Source organism: Capsicum annuum, chromosome 8 (assembly GCF_002878395.1).
Source record: "Capsicum annuum cultivar UCD-10X-F1 chromosome 8, UCD10Xv1.1, whole genome shotgun sequence".
In the NCBI taxonomy this organism is placed as follows: Eukaryota; Viridiplantae; Streptophyta; class Magnoliopsida; order Solanales; family Solanaceae; genus Capsicum; species Capsicum annuum.
The window spans coordinates 173,279,920-173,291,447 of NC_061118.1; the positions used below are offsets into that span (position 1 = coordinate 173,279,920).

Sequence of the window (11,528 nt, forward strand, 5' to 3'; positions counted from 1 at the left end):
TTTCCCAATCTGCTAAAAGCTCAAAGTGTGTGTTGCACACACGCGATGATGTGGCAAAACGAGCTACTTGGAGGCTGACATATGGCATTGTGGGTCCAATAATTATTAAAAATTAATTATAATTTTTAAAAATATATATATATAAAAATGGCATTGAGAAAATTATTAAAAAATAATTCTAAAATTATTTAAAAAATAAAAAAACTGATTATTAAAAAGAAATTATCATTTTTTTAAAAACCGGCATTGAGGATCTAAATTATTAAAAAATAATTCTAAAATTGTTTAAAATAAAAATAAAAAATTGATTATTAAAAGAAATTATAAAAATTTAAAAAAAATGAAAATAAAAATTGGCATTGAGGATCCAAATTATTATAAAGTAATTCTAAAATTATTTAAAAATTAAAAATAAAAAACTGATTATTTAAAAGAAATTATAAAAAAATTTAAAAAAGAAAAATAAAAATGGCATTGAGGATCTAAATTATTAAAAAATAATTCTAAAATTATTTTAAAAGTAAAAAAAAATTGATTATTAAAAATAAATTATTAAAACAATGCATCTAAATTATTAAAAAATAATTCTAAAATTATTTTAAAAGTAAAAAAAAAAAAAACTGATTATTAAAAAGAAATTATAAAAATTTTAAAAAATAAAAATAAAAAATGACATTGAGGATCCAAATTATTAAAAAATAATTATAAAATTATTTAAAAAATAAAAATAAAAGCTGATTACTAAAAAAGAAATTATAAAAATTTTTAAAAAATAAAAATAACAACTTATCCCCACCTTCCCCCACCCCCCCGCCCCCCCTCCCCGGGCGTGCCCCCAGCCCCCAGCCCCCAGGCCCCGGCCCCCTGCCCCCCTTCACCTGGCGTTCATCTTCTTCCCCGTTGAAGTGACTTTGCTTCTCCATTAAAGTGAACCTCAAACACACACACAAAAAATTTTGGTTTAAATCCACTTCAAGAATTCAAAAGGGGTCTAGAAAAAAGCCATCTTTATTAAAATTTTCATAAAATGGTGAAATAGAAAAAAAAGTGATCTTTCTTATAATTTTCCAACAAAAAAGTGATATTTATTGTAAAAAATTTCAAGGAATTAAAAAAAAGGTGATGTTTGTTGTAATTTTTCAAGAAATGGTGATACTAGCGAGGTGGAATAGGGTTGAAGATGATGAAGACGCAGGGGGTGGGATGGGGTGGGGTGTTGTGAAGAAGATGACACATGGGGGTGGGGTGCTTTTTTTAAAAAGAAATAAGAAATTATAATGACTTAAAATTATATTAATAAATTAATTTAAATATAGATTTTTTAATTAATATTTTTTGTGCCCTTCAGTGCCACTTGACACTTTTCTATTGGTGATTTAGTAAAAAAACGACTATTCATGCACCTCCCGCGTTTACACAGCATGCGCAGTGCCAGGTAGGCAAAAAAAGCCCTATTGAATCAAAATTCGGGGGTTTAGGAACCTGATAGGTACAGGCCTTAGTTGAGAGGATTAAGTGAATTTTCAAAACAAGTTTAAGGATCTATCGATGGGCTTGACCCTTAAAAATATAATGCATTGTGTGTATATATGTATGTATGTGTGTGGATATATATATATATATATATATATATATATATATATATATGTCTTCTACTCATTGATTTGAACATAATGAATTTGAACATTTTATACATATAACTTTTTTCTTTAAAATTAAAACTACGTGCAAACACATATCTTAAATTAGTTTATCAAAATAATACAATACAATATAATAGGAAATATTATGTAAGAACCGTGCAAAATAAATAAAGGTATGAGGAAAAATTTCAAACAAAAGAAAGTTGAAACAGGGAATGAGAGAGCGTGGAGCTGTTGTATTAGACAGAATAATCTTGTGGTCCATAAGGTTGAAACCACTCAGCCAAACGACCCTTTTTTCTTTTGGGGTTCCATCCAATGTCCTTGCAGAGTTGGTCAGTGTGCCAAATATGCAATGCACCTATGCATGATCTCCTGTAATACTTTCTATAAGAGTATCTCTTTTTGTATTTATCCCATTCTCCTATGTCTTTCTCCATGACTTCGATGCTAGGTAACTTAAATTTTCCATCAAGACACCTTATTTCCGAGGTGAATAGGTTAGATAAGCTTTCTGAGAATCCAATTATCGCCAGTTGAGGAATTAGAGGATGGATGCATTCCCTGATAAATATGAGTATTAGTAATTTTCTCATGAAATGTATAATTCTGCTGCATGCTCGTAAAGTTTATTGTTTTATGTACACACCTATAAAGGGGAACTGTAGTAGAATCATCCGAGCCTGCTATGAATTCCTGATAATTTGGTGATTCAAAAATATGTTTGAGCTTATCAATTCCCTTGAAGCCAGTTGCGAGTATAACTAAGTCGAATTTTACTGGTTCAGCTTGACCCTCGAACACAATACCTTCTTTTGAGAATCCAAAATTCTCTGCTTTCTTGATGAGCTTTATACTTCCTTCCTCAACTCTATCATAGAAGCCCTCTGGCACTACAGCAAGTGAACATGAACTCAAATCGTTTAAAAAACTGTGCTCCGAAACCGTCCCATGTTTTGCAAGTTTGTGTTTGTGTTTTATATAACTCTCTACAAATTTTGAGAAGCCCCACCTCTGTAAATAATATGAGTAAAATTATTACTGCTGCATTTTAGCCATCTGGTGAGTAGAACACAAACACGTGACGGTTTTTGTTGTTTCTGCAGCAATTGTATTTATTTTTCTTATTTGCTCCTCACCGGTAGTAGTACTATAACTAAATCATTGCTAAGACTTTTAGTGAGTCCTGAAAGAAAATAAATTACCAATGGTGAAAAAGCTGTGGCGAGGAGGCTTAGAAAAAGGCCTTCACCGGGTTTATGCACCATAAGTAGAGATATCCCAAATTGAGTCCCCATGGAAAATAATCGGCAAGGTTCCAATGCAGGGTCCTGATTACTACTGTGCATGGATGTTCAATCCCTGCAACTTTAAGACATTAGTGCAAATTAACAGTAGCATCTAGCTGATGTTTATAAACAATTAAACAATAAAGAGGTAGAACTAAATGAATAAGATCACAAGTAGCAGTACTCACCATTAACCATTGAGCACTCCCTGGCAATGTCCTGTCCTGATCTAAGGAATCCAACTACGGCTACATGTTTTCCTCTGACAAAGTTGGCTGCAGTTTTGGGGTCCATTTTGGAATAATCCATTGAATGGATTACTTCACCCTCAAACGCTTCAGGACCTTTGTTCTGAGGAAATTCAGGGATGTTTGGAACCTGACTGAACCTCCCCACACAAACTACTACGAAATCAACTTGGTATACCTGGGCACGTACGATACAATATGTATATAACACGCATCCTTTGTTTCCATTTTCCAAAATATATATCTCGAGGAATGAGGATCCACTTAGTAAATACCTTGTGGATTGATAACTACTTCTCATGATCTGTTTATTAAAATAGTTTTGGGATGCAGATAACTATAATCACTGAATAAACGCGTAAAGATAATTTGTACTAGCTAGTCTTTGAAATGGCACTCTATGGCAAGTTGCAGGGGGAATCCTAGATTTGTTTAGGTACCGACCACCGTTAAACACTATCCTCCCTCGTAATTTTAACTTAATAAGAAATGATGTTATTACAGTCAGGTTTCAAATTAGTGGTCCTTATTGATTTAATATTTTCCTTAAAGAAAATATGTATCATTCACACATTTTATTTAGTCATTTAATGATAAGAGTAGTACTCCATCCGATTCATTTTAGTTGACCCTCTTTCTAAAAATATTTGTTTCAATTTAGTTGTCTCTTTGATGAAATAAATTTTTTTTATTATATTCTTCCAATACTACCCTTAACATTAAATAACTAAACAAAGTGTATTTACTTAAATTTATATTTTTAAAGCATAATTAATAAGGCTAATTTGGTAAAATAAATCCCCTAATTAATATTTTCTCAATAGGTGTGTCAAGTTAATAGTGACCAACTAATATGAAACGGAGGAAATATTAAAAGAACTAGTAAAATTTCCTTGATTTCATAAGTGGAACATCTAAATTAAAATAAATATTTTTAAAAAGATGAATAATTAAAACGAAACAGAAGGAGTTACTAGCTTGTCTCTCCTACTCTTACTGGTCATTTGGTAGAGTGTATTAGAAAATTAATGCATGTATTAATTTAATGTGTATTAGTAGTATCTTGTTTGGTATATATTTTTACCATAAGTATAACTAATGCTTGCATTAGTTATACACTCTATTGTGTATTGAAGTATGTAATACTAATACCCCAAAATCTACGACATTAGTAATGCAATGTATCTAATGCATGCATTAACATGCTTAAAGACACTATCATCCCTTAAAAAAATTTCGCATGCTTTCCAACATATATATTGAGGATATTATATTAAAAAAAAAAAATTAGAAATTCTGTAATTCATGTTATTTTTAATACATCGAACCAAACACTACATAAGAAAAAAATACAAGTATAACTAACATAAGCATTGTTAATACAAGCATTACTTTGCATTATTCTTATACACTCTACCAAACGACTTCTTAGAGTTTGTTTGGCCATGTGATAAGAAATCATTTGAGATGAAACTGAAGATTCAATAATTTCAAATTTCGAATTTGAAATTATGAAATGAAATCACATGTCCGAACACCTACTTCTTATTTAATTAGTATAATAAACTATAGTAATTTCTTTAAAAGACGTACCACACCCTGAAAAATCTATATATAATAGGCAAAACCCATCGTCAGGCCCCTTAAGTACACGCCATCTTTCACTTAAGCACCTCAAGTGGACATTGGTTCATTTTGGCACCTCAAGTGGTTTTCAAGTGTGTCACTTTGACACGTTTTGCTGAAAATAAATGACTTTTCTACTTTGAAAATAAATTAGATCGTATTCTAAATATTAAATCTGTGATTTATCATAAAGTAATCACGTGTTTATGTCAGAGTTGAGTGACAATAGAGTATAACTTTTGCAGAAAATTTATAAGAATTATTGGTTATATTTTAGTGTGCGTTGCTCATGAGCATCAGAATTCTCCGATTTAATAGAGTCAGCAAGATCCGGGTGACCAGAGTGATCAGCTTAAGGGGAAGTTTCGCAGGTGTGTGAAGACAGATTTTCGTCACTCAGTTTTCAGAGCTGAGCCAACTGATTCAGTGATTGTTGTAGCAACAAGTGAATCAATAGTTCGACAAACATATAAATACAATGACTATAAATTTGCTAACAAACGATTTGGTTCAATCACTAACCAAAGAAAATTGTGTATGCATATGATTTATTTTTGTCTGAGAAGAATCTGAATTATTTTTGAAAATATGAAAAAACATTCATGTTCTTAAGAAAGCGATTTGCTTATAGAGGCCAATCTATAATTTGGTACTTATCCTTTCAATAATACTTGTGTTTTCAGATAAAAGTGTTTGCTCAAAAATATGCTCAATTGATTTCTCGGAAGGGTGATTTTTTTTCATCAATGTGATAAGTTAGACATTCTTTTTTTCTTGATCTATTTATAATCAATTTATTTTTTTTTGGTAAATATTTATAATCAATTAATGCTATTTCAAATGGCAAAAAGTGATTATAGAAGTTGTATTTTAAATAAAAAAAGAGAAACATAAATAAGGTAATATGACACCTCTCTATGAACATTAATTATATTTATTTTTTTCTCCCTTTTTTGATCTTTTTCGCCTATTTTAATTTATTTTATTATAAAAAAAATTAAAGTTCTTTTAATATGTGCAATCATGTTGGGAGTCAATTCCTTATATTGTTATTCAACTAAGGAAAGTATCTCATTAAAGTTATTTATCTTTTTTTTTTGTTCCAATAATATCTTTCAACTTTGTAGATTTTCCTTACAAATTAACAATTGCTAAAATAATCCTTATTCTTTTAAAAAAAAAATAACCAAAATAGTCCCTTAAGTTAATTTTTGAATTGGAATGATCCATGTTCTTTAACAATATGATATACTAATAACTTTTGTGATTTGAAATGTGAATTAGTAACTTGAAATTAGTTACTTGGAATGTTTTCTTATATATTCATTTTGTAAGGACTAACTACTTGTTAACTATAAAAAATAGTGTGTATAATTTTAGTTCAACTTCTATTTGTAATATTAAAATAATATAGTCCACCAAAAAATGTGATTGATATTGTTAAAAAAAGTTTATATTCACGCTATTTATTTGAAAACTTAGGAGTTCAACGATAAATAATGTTTTATATTTATTTATTTTATGATTAATTTTATTTTTTTGATAAAATAATTCAAATTTAGTTGTTAGTTTCTTTTAAAAATAATTGCCAGAAAATTCATAGTTCATATAGAATACGATGAATTCCTACAACCCCCGACTCTCTAGCTAGTAGAAAAACAATCATATATAAATATTTTAAAGAATTTCTATAATAAATTAAAATATTGATGAAGGATATCATGATAAATCATAAATCAATCAACGTCAAATAAAATTTAAAAAGTTCATATAATCATTGTGTAATTAATTTTAAAATGTTAAAGTTTTCAAATATTATTTTTGTCAATGTTGTGATATTATTTGGGAAAAAACTATATTACCTCTTCAGCTTGACTTTAAAAACTAAATACATCTCTCGATTTTTTTATTTTTTTTTTCTTTTTAATATTATGATGTCTTTTTAAATTTAATTACTCCCTCCATCCCACTTTAGTTGGTCGTCTTACTAAAAATAAACTACTCATATTAGTTGATCATTTACTAAATCGAAATAGAATTAATTAATTTTTTTCATGATACCCCTACATTCCAATTCCAATATTCATTTCTATATATGCCCATATCATTAATATTTTTTTTTTTTGGTTTCCCAAGGTATCCCCATTGTCGGTAGCCGTGAGACAAATCCTTAGTTTCTACTGTCAGCGCACTAAGTGGTAGGGAACTAACCACAGAGTTTTTTCCATTCACCAGAGGTGGGAATCGAACCCTCAACCTCTTGATTTAGGGGTGAGGTGCTGAGCCACCACACCAACCCTTGTGGTTCCATATCATTAATATTGCTAAATGGTAAAATAATAAAAATTTTCATTCAATTTATAATTTTTTAATCACTGTGTAAAATGAAATGTGCCCAACTAAAAAGGGAGGAGGTATTTAATGAAGTAAAAATGTGAAATATTGCTAGAGGCCTATTAATATTTCAAATAAACGAATAAAGACTATTTAAATTTATGGTTTAATTTAAGGGATTATTTTACTCATTTTTCTTACAAAAAATAAGGATGATTTTAGCAATTGTTAGTTTGTACGAAAAATGTACAAAGTTGAATGACATTGTTGGAACGAAAAAAAGATAAGTGACTTTAGTAGGTCATTTTCCTAAATTGAGTGACAATTCGAGGAATTGACTCCTCATGTTGGTCATTAAACAAAAGCAACAAATTCTATTTATATTCCTCATTAATGCTCTATTAGTGGTGATTATTACTAGTGAATAAGAACTATGCAATTAATTTTTAGAAATAAATAGGCACGAAATTAACTACATACCGGCTATGAGATCCGGTCTTTATAATGCAAGAGATGAAGATTGAAAATTAAATCAAGCCATAAACTTTTCTATGAAAATATAGTCACTAAAAGGCTTTTTTTCACATTATTATTAAATCAAACTTGTGACGTTGGGAGGACTAACAATGTAAAAGAAAGAGCAGAAGAGCAGAGCATACCCCATCTTAGTAGCTTAGTTACCTGAACTCTCACCTTGATGGTGAGGGTTCGATTCTCCACATTGTAATCTCCTCCCCCATTCCCCTTCCCCTACCACAATTTTTTTATTTTTTTTTTAAAAAAACCACCTTTCTTGAAATAACTTTTTCACTTTATTCTTAAGTTATAACCAACTGAATATATTATCATATAATTTTGCAAGTATCTATCAAATGCTCCATCATAAATTGAGATATCTATATATTTTATTTTGTACGATAATGTTATTTTTTGAAATATATAAGTACATGTAACAATTATAATATTATATGCTATTTGATGTCGATGTATGTTAATGAAGATGTGACCATGAAAATAGGTCCTCACAGAAGCAACTTGCTTGCTAGAATCGTAGAGTTTACTAACATGAAAAACATCCAATTTTTGTTTTTATAGTTTCTCATATTTATTATTTATTTACCCCTGTTAATTCTTTTATGATTCATTTCTTTTGTTTTTATCATTTTATTTATATATTTTATAGTTTACCAAGTCGGCTATTGAAAATGTGATAAATTAAAAAGAATAAAGATAATTTGTCTTTTCTTTTGAAATTAGTTGATTATTAATTTCGTAATATTAAAAGGCTTGGTCTTAATTTTGAAAAATTGTATCAATGTTGTTAAGTACAAACAATATCGAAATTTTTTGTTTAAATATATATATATATATATATATATATATATATATATATATATATATATATATATATATATATATATGAATATGATTATCGCATAACCTTCGTATTCACCTACCGAGTCTCAACACTTTCAAATAGGATCCATGGGGTACCCATACACTTTTTCAATACTTAACTTCAATCTCAATATTTATATCTCCTCTCGGACTCGTGGACTACGACAAAGGATTTTGTAAAAGTATTTCATTTCTGTCAAAAATCAATTAATGTATGTGCGATATAAGAATGTAATGCTCACAACCAAATCCGTATGAAGATATCAAATCCCCTCTCTCTATATATATCCTACCGTTTTATAATTACTTGAGTAGAGCTAGGGCCCTAGGGAGTTTCAAATATTGAAACATATTAGAAATATGCTTAAATTCTTGATCCTTCTTTAAAAAAAAAAGTAAAATCTTAGATAATTTAATGATTAGTGATAGGTGTTTTATATTTATTTTTCTTATTATATTCATAGGAAGTTTAATTTATAGAAGTGTTTGCAAATCTCTATTGAGACATAAATTTCTTTTAATACGTTGAATAACATACCAATTTAGTAGAACGCAAAAGATAAAGTCCAAATAAGGCATGCATAAGATTTTAAATACTCCCTTCGTTTTATTTTATTAGTCCCAATTAATATTACATATTAATTAAAAAATAATTAATAACATGATTATTTTATTATAATATTTTTATTAAATAATATTTATATTTTAATTTTAAAAAAATAATATTAAGGATAAAACATAAAAAAATTGTCTTACCTTTACTAATGTAAAATAATAAATAAAACTAAAAAATAAATCAAAAAATTTGAAACGAGTAAAATAAAACGGAAAGGAGGGAGCATTATGAAGACCGACAAGAGATTTGAGCGGTAGAATGAATGTTGGAGGTACCTGAGTGGAGAGGGTTCGAGTGTCCTGTACGCTGACGTTCCATTTCCCGTTACTATTAAATACGTCGCCGTTGTCGCCCCACAAATTCCATTCTCCGTCTCCACTAATTGATGAGTTGCCATTACATTCATAGCTGAGGTTCAACACCGTGTTGTTAAATTGAATGTGTCGAATCAAATCAAAGTGACTTGCGTAAGATTCAATGTACTCCAACACTGTCTGTTGGTCAGGGAACATTTCGGTTACTGATTCGGGCCATGGATAATCAGAGAACTGGTAAAACGGTTTAGGTGTCTGTAGCTTGGTGCTCCCCATGGTCTTAGTCCACACGCCTCCAATGCTACTCTCTGACTCGAACACAATCGGATCAAATCCTTTGGAAATGCAGTATTTGCAGGCTAACAGGCCGCTGATTCCACCTCCAATTATGCCAATCACCTCCTTCTTTCTGCTTTCTATGCCATCATCAATTGCCATTCTTACTACCTACTTTATGGGTATTCTTTTGGTCGTTTCTGTAATAATGTGAGCATGTATTGATAGCTTGATTTGGCCTTTATATAGATGGCTTGTCGGGGATTAGGATATGATGGCGTCGAATGGATGATTAATTGACTCTAAGTGAAACCTGATAGAAGTAAATATAAACCGAACGAGTAATTGCGGTTAGATTGAAAAATTAAAAAACAAACAATACTATATTGTTGTTGTGAAACCTTGTAGAATGTCCAAGTATCTATCTGTCTTTTTAGAAGGACATGTGGCATACATTATGATAGACAAAAAGATTGACCCAGTCACACTACACCCCTTTCATTATTTTATGATTTCTATTTTTGTCTTTGATATATTTATAATTTATATTTATAATATATTAAAAATATAAAAATTCTTATAAAAGTGATTTGAACTTTTTGTCTTTCATTAAAATATGACGCAATAGATAAAATTATCTTTTCACTTTCTTTTTTAAAAAAATAATTATTATTCAAATATTTAGGATAGAGGGGAAAAAAAGAAAGAATCCCATATCTAAAAAGAACTAAATGTAGTGCATAAAATTTTTGATTAGAAGTCCTACACAATATTTTTTGAAAAAAAACCTATTCATGAAAAGAAAAAAAATTTGAGAACCACATTTAAGTTTTAAGTTTTCTAATTAAATTAAGTAAAAGTTACCGAATACAGATTTAGCACATATTTACTATTTTTTATGTAAAAAGATTTCTTTCTTTTTTATACATAGTTTTTTTTTTAATCAAAATTGGGGCAATAATGGTAAGTACGTGAGTACTATTTCTCAGGTTAAAAGATTTCCTTTTTTAAAGTTTGTTTAACCAAAGTAGAAAGAAAAAAAAATATTTTATTTAGATAAAAAATTATAATATTTAACACTTTTAAATCACTTAGAAGTTTACCATATATAAAAAAAAATATCTACAATTCTATTTAAATATTTATTTGATCAAATTTTATTAGAAAAATATGTATAGTTCTTCTACTTCTACATTTTCTTCTTATTTTTGTTTCAATTTTGATTGATAATCAATTAAAGTTCTCTTCTTGGACTCTTTAGGAATTTCTAGCATTCTTCGTTATATGAATTCTCTTTTAAATTTTTGTTGTATACAATTATCTTAATTGTGAATAAATCATGAGATTTATCATATCATAGCTATGTTTATTAATGGATTTTAATGGTTGTTCTTTTTTTTTTTTACAGGCTCTAATGATAATCACACATACAAAATATGATCAAATAGTCTTTTCAGAGATAATTTTAATTTCTATTATCTATTTAAATAATTTTATTTAATAAGTGGTGCTTTGTAACTTTTAAGCATATTTTTTCATTCAATGTTATAGTTCAAATTGGTACATACCTCCTTTCTGTTATCTGCTTTTTTTTCGGTTGTTCATAAAACAATTATTTTTGCAAATAGATGAAAAGTTTAATATTTGTCAAATGATACTAGGAGTATACTAGGCATGTTGATTTATATAAATACAATTATATCTAAATAAAATGTTAATAGAATTAATATACGTTTTGGGAATAATATATATATATATATATATATATATATATATATATATAT

At 28.5% G+C, this 11,528-nt stretch overlaps 1 pseudogene; it reads right to left on the reverse strand.

Annotated features, from left to right (window-relative positions):
- Positions 1-1,722: 1,722 nt before the first annotated feature.
- On the reverse strand, positions 1,723-10,179 carry LOC107840636 (annotated as a pseudogene).
- Positions 10,180-11,528: the final 1,349 nt, after the last annotated feature.